The following is a 12,268-nucleotide window of genomic DNA, read 5'->3' on the forward strand; positions in this document are numbered from 1 at the left end:
CTTTGAAATGACCAACCTGCTGTTTGTTCTTTGTTTCTTCTTTCTTCAGCCTTTTCTGTCTGTAAAGGCTTTGTTATTTGTAACAGACTTCCATGGAGCATTTCTGACACTGTTGGATGGCGTGTCCTGAGTCTATCCTCACATTTGGCTCCCAATAAACTTTACAAAATTATTTCTGCCTTGACAGCCTTAACTTCAGTTGACACTCTAAGCTTTCCAATTTATCGGCCTGTAATTGTTCACAGCAGTCTCTTAAGATGCTTTGTATACCTGTGGTACCAGTTGTAATGACTTCTCTTTCATTTATAATTTTATTTGAATCTTCTCTCTTTTTTTCTTGGCTTAGTTTAGATAAAGTTGACTGCTGAGGCCCCAGGCCCCAGGCCCATCCCATCGCCAGATCTCCATCTGCAGCTCCAGGCTCTTGGGCCACCCTTACAGACACAAGCTCCAGGCCTACCCCTGTGCCAAGCTGGCTCCATGGCCTTAGGCACCAGACTAGCCCACCCCAAACAATTCTCCAACACTAGGTAGGTGTCTGACAATTCAATCCACTTCTCACACTATCTCCCTGGACTTAGCATCAGATCCCACTCCCACAAGACTGTCCTCACTGCCGATACCAATAACAAGTCCAGGCCTCCTGTACCTCTGACAGAATAGCTATAAATTGGGGGTGTCTATGACCTTTGCCTCAGGTTTTATAATTTACTAGAATGGCTCACAGAACTCAGTGAAACACTTCACCTATGTTGATTGTTTTATTATAAATGATACTACTCAGGAACAGCCAGATGGAAGAGATGCATAGGGCAAGGTATGGGGGTGGGGGTAAGCGTCCTTATATTCTCTGGGTCCACTCCCTTCTCAGCACATGGATGTGTTCACCAACCTGGAAGCTCAGCAAATCTTGTTTATGAGTTTTTAACAAGCTTAATCTCCAGCCCTGACCCTACCCTTTCCCGGAGGTTGCTGGGTGGGGCTAAATGTTCCAAACCTCTAATCGTTTCATCTTTCCGGTGATTAGCCCCATCCTGAAGCTATCTAGATGTTCCACTCTAAGTTACCTCATTTGCCAAAACTCAGGTTTGATCAAAATCAGCTCATTGTGAACAACAAAGGACACACCTATTTCTCAGGAAATTACAAGGGTTTCAGGAACTCTGTACCAAGAACCAGAAACAAAGGCCAAAGACCAAATACATTCCTTATTATATCACAAAAACTGAAACTCTTGACCAACCCACTACCTTGGCTGAGCTCCCATTTGACAGCAGCATCACCTTGCGAGCCATGCAAGTGAGGTCACATGAAAATGGGTTCTCCAGCTGCCCATTGAGCCACTTCAGATGAAGCTGCAAAGAGCAAAGATGAGCCTTCCCCACTGGGTCCTGCCCAAACCGCAGATTCATGAGAATAAGAAATGATCATCATGGGCCGGCCAGTGGCTCATTCGGGAGAGTGCGGTGCTGGTAACACCAAGGCCCTGGGTTCGGATCCCATATAGGGATGGCCGGTTCACTCACTGGCTGAGCGTGGTGCTGACAACACCAAGTCAAGGGTTAAGATCCCCTTACCGGTCATCTTTAAAAAAAAAAAAAAAAAGAAATGATCATCATTGTTTTAAATCACTAGGATTTGGAATGGTCTGTTATGTAGTGATAGCTAACTGGAACAGTTAACATCTTGCCGGCTCATTCACCATCATCCCCCAGTCCCCACAGCCCCTCCTCACAAATACCAACAAATTTAGGAAGTTACAAAATTGGATAATCAGGGAATAATCCCTTATATCTAGTTCAAAGACTCGATTTAGGAAAATTCAAACCAGAAATCCTGCACACACTGTGTGAGCACCACTGGTAACGTGCATTATTTTAGTCCATGTCTGTAAGTACTGCGTATCAAGCTTCTCTAGCAAGATTGGTCTGTGGTTCACAGACATCTGGAAACTGTAAATTTTCTACTTGTTTTTCTCTCTTTTCTCTTTTTAGGTACCATCCTAACTTAAAATGCCTCTGACTACAACTTAAAAATCTCTTCTGTGCCATGCATTTCTCATCTGCTTCTGCAGATCTGCACGCTGCCCTTCCTCACCATAGCTCTTCACCGTAGAAGCTGTCTACACGGGCTATGTCAGGGGGATCTCTTGCTCTCTGACTTTCTCTTGGCTTCTGCCCATGAGAAGCCCAAGCAGACCTCTGTGGGTTAGAAAAGCCAGGTCGGGGTATTTGTTCTCCTGCCTCCTTCCCTGCAGGGCTGTCTCTGACCAGCTGCAGCCCTAAGCCAAAGATCACATCTCCTTTCCTGATGGCCTCTCTACACAATTCTCCTTCTGGGTTCTAGTCTTTGTTCACCCCTGTAGGGCTTGAATGTCATTTTCTCATTGTTACTAGTACCCTCCCTTGCCGTTTCCATACCCTATGTCCACAGTTTTCTAGGAAGCTCTTTTATTAGATTTTCCTCCAAGTACCTAACTTGAATAGGCCATCTCTTTTCTGCTAGAACCTGCTTGATAAATCTCTTGTGATGCCCACTTCCTTTTTCTCTTTCACAGCATTCCTGGATTACTGTTATTATGTATGTGTCTCTGTGTGTGTGTGTGTGTGTGTGTGTGTGTGTAATTTTGTTTTTGTCATTCCCTCTAGTGTTTTCTGCCACCACAAAATATCTCTCCTGACAGCTTAAATCTGTGGAATGAGTTAACCCTCAGAAACTGTGACATTACCAGTGAGCAGATGAAAGGTTCTGTTTTGCTAAAATAGAGAAACTCCAAAGGTTGAGGAGTGACCTCAGGTTACTCATACTGATTCCAGACGACCCAAGCTCAGACTGCTGGACTTTTCTAGTTGTCCTTGGTCTTCTCTGTGGACGTAGACAAGAGTGTTTATTGTGTCAGTGAAGATTAGAGAGATGGGGAGCTGGGTAACTCTGGAGAAAATAACATCCCAAACACCTGTTCAATGTAAGGTTAATTACAAATATTATGAATGGAGTAGAGACAACATGGTAGAAAAAATGGTTGTGAGAAAACATAATTATAGTATATGTGAAATTAGACCACTAGATCCAACTGCTCTTTGCCATAATGCAATTCTTATATTTACATGTAGTTCCTTGTGACCTACTGATGCAATATTATCTCTAGAGAGCAAAGTATTCATGTGCTATCAAGACATCTTTCATTTAGGAACCATTTACAAGAAATGTTTTCCTCAGAGACTTGTAGAAGCATTATTATCAATTCACTTAACTTGTGTGTGTGTCTAGGCCTGTGTTAGGTTCTATTAAAAACACAACAACTTAAGTGAGTTGATTTCTCTTCTTTTAATTTTGTATTCTATTTTGGAAGGTAAGATGTACCTAGAGAAAAAAATTAGTAAATTGAATAAATCATATTGACATTACCTCTTTACTTGACAAATGAAATACTGTCCAGTCACTTATCTTAACATTTCTTGAACCCCAGTTTTCTCTGAAGGTGGTTTTAATTGAGTTCTGTGTTAGTTCCAGAATTTGTGTGCATTATCCCTGTTATTGAAATATGTGATAGGAATTACTTCCGGTCAAGACGGCAGAATAGACGGTCCCCAGCATCACATTCTCCCACAGATCGACCAATTTACAACTATAAAAATATAACATCAAGTGCATACGGAGCAGGGAGATGTCCAGCATGGGAGGCGGAAGCTCCGCAGAGACCCCATGCCCTGCAGGGACGCCGCCACTTGATCCAGCAGGTAGGCTCACTGCTGCCACCCGGCTCCATCCCCAGCCCGGCCCTGTGCGTGCAGAGCAGGGAGATGTCCAGCAGGAGAGGCGGAAGCTCCACAGAGACCACACAATCTGTGGTGTTGCCCCATGACCCAACAGCCTGGACCAGTGCACCCGGAGCAGGGAGTTGTCCAGCAGGGGAGGTGGAAACTCTGCAGAGACCACATGTTCTGCAGTTCCTCTGTGCATGGCAGCAGCCTGGCCCAGTGTGCACAGAGCAGGGAGTTGTCCAGCAGGGGAGGCAGAAGCTCTGCAGAGACCACATGCTCTGCAGTTCCTCTGCACATCCAGGCAGCCTGGCCCAGAGCAGGGAGATGTCCAGCAGGGGAGGTGGAAGCTCGGCAGAGACCACACACCCTGCGGTACCGCCCCGTGACCCAGCAGCCTGGCCGAGTGCATGCTGACCAGAGATGTCACTCCCCAGAGAGCCCCAAGACCCAAGGCAACCACACACCCAAGGCACTAGTGGCCAAATGAGCAGACACTGAGGTAGCCATACCAAATTGTCAAGCCCAGCAAGACAGGTCAGACAATAGAGTCAAACCTGGGGACTGTGAAACACCCTGCCACAAAGACTAAACTTCAAAGAAAAGATACCAGAAATATGAAAAATCAAGAAAGTTCACCACCAAAGGGTAATAACTCTCAAGCTCTACATCCTATAGAACAAGAAGCCCTTGAAATGTCTGACAAGGAATTTCGAGTGATAATTCTAAGGAAACTGAGTGAGATACAAGAACACTCAGCTAGACAACATGATGAAATGAGGAAAAGTATACAGGACCTGAAAGAAGAAATGTACAAGGAAAGCAGTGTCCTGAAAAAGAATGTAGCAGAGCTTGCCGAACTGAAGAATTCATTCAGTGAAATAAAAAACACAAAAGAGAGTTTAACCAGCAGGCTTGCGGAAGTAGAAGAGAGAACTTCGGACCTTGAAGATGGGCTGTTGAAAATAACACAGGCAGACAAAAAAAAAAAAATGGCATTGAAGAAAATCTGAGAGAGATATCTGACAACCTTAAGTGCTCAAACATCCAAGTCATGGGTATTACAGAAGGGGAGGGAAATGGAGATTGCATTGAAAACGTTCAACCAAATAGTGGCAGAAAACTTCCCAGGTATAGGAAAAGTCACAGATCTTCAGATTCAGGAAGCTCAAAGATCCCCAAACATATTCAACCTAAAAAGGTCATCTCCAAGACATGTCATAGTCAAATTGGCAAAACTCAAAGACAAAGAGAGAATCTTAAAAGCTGCAAGAAGCATCAAATCACTGATAAGGGAGCCCCAATCAGACTTACATCAGACTTGTCATCACAAACCCTAAAAGCCAGAAAGGAATGGGATGATATATTCAGAATACTAAAAGACAGATGTTGCCAGCCAAGAATAATCTACCCCACAAGGCTATCCTTCTGAAATGAAGGGCAAATAGTATATTTCTCAGACAAACCAAAACTGCGGGAGTTCACCAACACACGACCACCTACAAGAAATTCTCAAGGAAGTACTGGATTTGGTACCTGCAAAATAACTACCACTGCCATAAAAACCCAAGAAAAATCAATACCCACTAGTACAATAAAAATGACATTCATGAAGAGAAAACAAACAAACAAAAAGGCTATCTACAACCCAAGGAACCAACAAATACAGAAAACAAAGAGTAAATCAGAAAGAAAGGAAAAAAAGACACCTAAGACATCCAAACAATAATCAATAAAATGCTAGGAACAAATCAACACTTTTCAATAACAACTCTTAATGTAAAAGGCTTAAATTCCCCAATCAAAAGACACAGACTGGCTGACCAGATTAAAGAGGAGAACCCAACTATATGCTGCTTTTGAGAGACCCACCTCACCCATAAAGACTCACGTAGACTAAGAGTGAAAGGATGGAAAAAGATTTACCATGCAAACAGGAAAGAAAAATGAGCTGGAATAGCTATTCTTATACCTGATAAAATAGACTTTAAACTAAAAACCATAAAAAGAGACAATGAGGGATACTACGTAATGATAAAAGGATTGATCCATCAAGAAGACATAACAATCATAAATATATATTCACCCAATGTCAGAGCAGCCAGATTTATAAAACAAACTCTATTAGACCTAAAGAAGGAAATAGACACTAATACCATAATAGCAGGGAACCTGAACACCTCACTGTCAATATTGGACTGATTATCTAGGCAAAGAATCAGCAGAGAAACACAAGATCTAAACAACATACTAGACCAATTGGACTTGGCAGATATCTACGGAACATTCCATCCAACAACTTCAGAATATTCATTCTTCTCATCAGCACACAGATCATTCTCTAGGATAGATCACGTATTAGGTCACAAATCAAGGCCAAGGCGGATGTACGGTCACAAATCAAGTCTCAACAAATTCAAAAATATTGGAATTATCCCATGTATTTTCTCGGAACATGATGGATTAAAATTAGAAATCAATAACAAATGAAATTCTGGAAACTATACAAATACATGGAAATTAAACAGTGTTCTACTTAATGACATATGGGTCCAAGAAGAAATCAAGCAGGAAATCAAAAAATTTATTGAAACTAATGAAAATAATGATACATCATACCAAAACCTGTGGGATACTGCAAAAGCAGTACTAAGGGGGAAATTTATCACATTAAATGCTTACTTCAGAAGAATGGAAGGATGGCAAGTGAACAACCTAACACTTCATCTTAAAGAACTAGAAAAACAAGAACAATCCAATCCTAAACTTAGCAGATGGAAAGAAATCATTAAGATCAGAGCAAGACTTAATGAAATTGAAACCCAAAAAACAATACAAAAAATCAACGAATCAAAAAGTTGGATTTTTGAAAAGATAAATAAAACTGACAAACCATTAGCATGGCTAACTAAAACAAGAAGAGAGAAGATCCAAATAACACAAATTAGAAATGAAAAAGGTGATATTACAAGTGATACATCTGAAACACAAGGAATCATTCAAGACTACTATAAACAACTATATGCCAACAAATTTGAAAATCTGGAGGAAATGGGTAAATTTCTGGAAACATACAAGCTACCAAAACTGAGCCAAGAAGACCTAGAAAATCTGAACAGACCAGTAACAATAAAGGTTATTGAAGCTGTTATCAGAAGGCTCCCAACAAAGAAAAGCCCAGGACCAGACGGATTCACAGCAGAATTTTACCAAACATTCAAAGAGGAATTGACACCAATTCTTTACAAACTATTCCAAAAGATTGAAACAGATGCAAATCTCCCAAACTCATTGTATGAAGCAAACATCATCCTGATACCAAAACCAGGTAAAGATACAACTCAAAAGGAAAACTACAGGCCGATATCCTTGATGAATGTAGATGCAAAAATCCTCACTAAAATCCTAGCAAACAGAATACAGCAACACATACGTAAAGATATTCACCATGATCAAGTGGGATTCATCCCAGGGATGCAAGGTTGGTTCAACATATGCAAATCAATAAATGTGATACACCATATTAATAAAATCAAACACAAGGACCATATGGTCCTCTCTATAGATGCTCAAAAAGCGTTTGATAAAATTAAACATTCACTCATGACAAAGACCCTCTATAAGTTAGGTATAGATGGAAAGTATCTCAACATAATTAAAGCCATATATGATAAACCCACTGCCAATATCATCCTGAATGGGGAAAAGCTGAAAGCTTTTCCTTTAAGAACAGGATTGAAACAAGTATGCCCAATTCAACATAGTGTTGGAAGTACTAGCCAGAGTAATCAGAGAAGAGAAGGAAATAAAGGGCATTCAGATTGGATAAGATGAAGTCAAACTGTCCCTGTTTGCAGATGACATGATCCTATATATTGAACAGCCTAAAGCCTCTACAAAAAAACTCTTGTTGGAGTTGATAAAGGATTTCAGCACAGTAGCAGGATACAATATCAACATACAAAATTCAGTAGCATTTCTATTCTCCAATAGTGAACATTCAGAAAGAGAAATCAATAAAGCTTGCCTATTTACCATAGCCACCAAAAAATAAAATACTTAGGAATTGAGTTAGCCAAGAAAGTGAAAATTCTCTCTAATGAGAACTACAAACCACTGCTGAGAGAAATTAGAGAGGATACAAAGAGATGGAAAGATATCCCATGTTCTTGGATTGGAAGAATCAACATTGAGAAAATGTCCATACTACCCAAAGTGATATACAAATTCAATGCAATCCCCATCAAAATTCCCATGACTTTTTTCTCTGAAATGGAAAGAACTACCCAGACATTTATATGGAATAACAAAAGACCACGCATAGCCAAAGCAATGCTGTGCAAAAAACCAAAACCAAAAAACAAAAAACTAAAGCTGGAGGCATAACACTACCTGCCTTTAAACTATGCTACAAAGCTATAATAACCAAAACAGTATGGTTGTGGCATTAAAAACAGACACACTGATCAATGGAATAGGATAGAGAATCCAGAAATCAACTCACACACCAGCAGCCATCTGATCTTTGACAAAGGCACCAAGCATATACACTGGGGAAGAGACTGCCTCTTCAGCAAATGGTGCTGGAATAACTGGATATCAATATACAGGAGAATGAAAGTAGACCCATACCTTTCACCCTACACTAAAGTCAACTCAAAATGGATTAAAGAATTAAATATACACCCCTGAAACAATAAAATTACTCAAAGAAAACATAGGAGAAACACTTCAGGAAGTAGGACTGGACACAGACTTCATGAATATGACCCCCAAAGCACAGGCAACCAAAGGAAAACAAAACAAATCAAATGGGATTATATCAAACTAAAAAGCTTCTGCACAGCAAAAGAAACAATTAACAGAGTTAAAAGACAACCAGCAGAGTGGGAGAAAATATTTGCAAAATATACATGTGACAAAGGATTAATATCCAGAATATACAAGGAACTCAAACAACTTTACAAGAACAAAAACAAGCTACCCAATTAAAAAATGGGCAAAGGAGCTAAATAGGCATTTCTCTGTGGAAGATATCCAAATGGCCAACAGAAATATGAAAAAATGCTCAACATCACTCAGCATTCAGGAAATACAAATCAAAACCACACTGAGATACCATCTCACCCCAGTTAGGATGGCTAATATCCAAAAGACTCGGAATGATAAATGCCGGTGAGGCTGTGGAGGAAAAGGAACCCTCATACATTGTGGTGGGACTGCAAAATGGTGCAGTCTCTATGGAAAATGGTATGGAGGTTCCGCAAACAATTGCAGATAGATCTACCATAGGACCCAGCTATCCCACTGCTGGGAATATACCCAGAGGAATGGAAATCATCAAGTCAAAGGAATACTTGTTCCCCAGTGTTCATCGCAGCACTCTTTACAATAGCTAAGAGTTGGAACCATCCCAAATGTCCATCATCAGATGAGTAGATATGGAAAATTTGGTATATCTACTCAACAGCATACTACTCAGCTATAAAAAAGAATGAAATAGTGCCATTTGCAACGACATGGATGGACCTAGAGAGAATTATATTAAGTGAAAAGAGTCAGGCACAGAAAGAGAAATATCCCATGTTCTCATTTATTTTTGGGAGCTAAAAATAAATAAATAAATAAATAAATAAATACACACACACACACACACACACACAAAGCAGGGGGGGGAGGGAAGAAGAAACAACAATTACAATTCCTTGAAGTTGATGCGACAAGTGAACGGAAAGGACATTGTTGGGAGGGAGGGTGGAGAGGGAAGAGGGAGGGAGGTTTCGGTGATGGGCCACAATAACCAATCACATTGTATATTGATAAAATAAAATAAAATAAAATATTTAAAAATAAAAAATATGTGACAGCCCTGATCTATGGTGGGGAATTGAAACGAGGATTCATGGGAGAAGACTGGAAGAAGAATTTGAGCTTGAGTCTACTGTAATGGCTGTGTAGAAATGTGTCCTTGTGGTTATTAGAATAACAATCATGCTTCTTTTCAGAAACAGGAGAGTTAGGGGTAAGAATTTCAGGGGAAGGATAGACTCTGGAGCAACAGCATTTGATTTATGTCTCCTCAAATTTCACTGAACCTTGAGTTGTGTCCCCAAGTTTTATGTATTAGAAACTTAGTGCCCACTGTGACTGTTAAGAGGGTGGGAAATCCTGTTATGGTAATTGAAGGGTGGAGCCTTGAAGAGATGATTGGATTGTAGGACCCTGCAATAGTGAATGGATTAAAAGTGGTGGTCAGTGGCATGGTTCCTGGGATTTAAAAGAAGAGGAGAGTCTTTCTCTTTGCTTTCTCTCTGCTCTGCCATTTCGCAATGTGATACCCTGCTGTCACTGTCACCACCACCAAGGCCTTCACCAGCTGTGTTCCCTGGGCTTTGGACTTCCCAGCCTCTGAAACTGCAAGCAGTAAATTTCATTTTTTTATAAATTACCCAGTTCCATGTATTTCGCTGTAAACACCAGAAACAGACTAATGCATACAGTTTTGTGAGTTTTGAAAAATGCACTCACTGGTGTAGCTGTCACCACAATCAAGATACAGGACTGTTCCATACCTCCAAAAAATGAATTGTGTCTATGTTTCAACCCTTACACCCACTTTTACCCCTGACAACCACTGATTTGTTTTGATCCATTTTTCGTGCCTACAATTTTTCCTCTTCCAGAATGTCTTATAATTGGAAACATGCCGGATGTAGCCTTTTGAAGCTGGCTTTTCTACTTAGCATGATGAATTTGAGATTTATCCATGATATTGCAGGAATCAGTAGTTTGTTCCTTGTCTTTGCTGAGTAGACATTTCATTGCATGAATGTATCACAGATTGCTTATTCAATAAGTAATAGGGGAAGTTTCTTTCCAGGCTTTTCCAATAATAAATAAAGCCACGATAAAATTTGAAGAAAGAAAGAAAGAAAGAGAGAAAGAAAGAAACTCGCTCTAAATATAAAGACACAAATAGGTTAAAAGTAAATAGATGGAAATAGGTACACCATCTTAACACTAATAAAAGTTGATTGAAGTGGTTATATTAATACCAGAGTAAACAGATTACAGAGAAAATAGTATTACTAAGAATAAAGAACATGATTTCATAATGAGAAAGGGGTCAATTAATCAAGAGGACATAACAATCCTAAAGTGTTATTCCTCAAAGAACAGAGTTTAAAATGCATGAAGTAAAATACATGAAGTAAAACAGTCCTGCAAGAAGAAATAAACAAATCCACAGTTACAGTTGGATGTTTCAATACTCCTCCCCCAAACAAGCAGACAGAAAATCAGTAAGCATATAAAAGACTTGAACACACTACTAACCAAATTAATCTAATTGATATTTACAGAATATTCCACTCAACCATAGCGGAACCCCCATTATTTTCAAGTGCACATGAAATATTTATTAAGACAGACTATATTTCAGGCAACACAAAAGTCTCAATAATGTAGAAGTATTCAAAGATTACAAAGTATATTCTCTGACAACAATGAAATTGTTAGAAATCAATAATAGAAATATATGTGGAAAATCCCCTAAAATTGGAAACTCAATTACAAATAACCTGTGGACCAAAAAATAAATCAAAAGGGAAAAGAAAGTGTTTTAAATTAGTGAAAAATACAACATATTAAAATTTGTGGAATTCAGCCAACACAATATTAGAGGGAGATTTGTAGCACTAAAAAATAGAAAAGAAGAAAAATTTCATATCAACGACATCAACTTACACATTAAGAAACTAGAAAAAAAGAGCAAATTAAACTCAGTGTAAGCATAAGAAAAGAAATAATAATGATCAAAATGGAAATCAGTAAAGTAGAAAACAGAAAAACATAAGAGAAAATCAGTGAAACTAAAAGGTGCTTCTTTGAAAAGATTCACAAAATTGATAACCTTCTAGCCAGATGGATGAGGAAAAATACAGGGAAGGTACAAACTACCAATTACCAGGAATAAAAGGTGACATCACTACAGATTCTACATAAATGAAGATGATGATAAGGGAATATCATGAACCAATCTAGGCCAATAAATTCAACCACTTTAATAAAATAGAGAAAATTCTTGAAACTATCTAAGCCCACTGAAGAAGTAATACATAATCTGAACATTCCCATATCTGTTAAGAAAACATGGTGTTCACTAGGGGAAGCATTCTTTCCTTGGGACCTGAGTCCTCTAAACCAACAGAACCCAAAGCTGTGGGAAAAGGAAGACACAATCCCATGTAGCTTACTAGGATTAATAGTGAGATTGGAATGCTGAATTCCCAGACAAGAATCCTGGCTATGTGAGAAATCGAATATGTATTGGTCACTGATATAGAGCATGTGGCACCTCCTGGAGAATATTTCTTCAGCACCACAAAGTATAAGGTATTTTTTTAAGAAAACCATTCCATCCTTGTATCAGGCCAGGTTTTTCAGGGTAATGGAGAACATGCTAAGATCAGTGAATTCCATGAACATGAGCCCAGTATCACGCTCCG

This window comes from Galeopterus variegatus, unplaced genomic scaffold, assembly GCF_000696425.1.
Source record: "Galeopterus variegatus unplaced genomic scaffold, G_variegatus-3.0.2 Scaffold7580, whole genome shotgun sequence".
NCBI classification, from domain to species: Eukaryota; Metazoa; Chordata; class Mammalia; order Dermoptera; family Cynocephalidae; genus Galeopterus; species Galeopterus variegatus.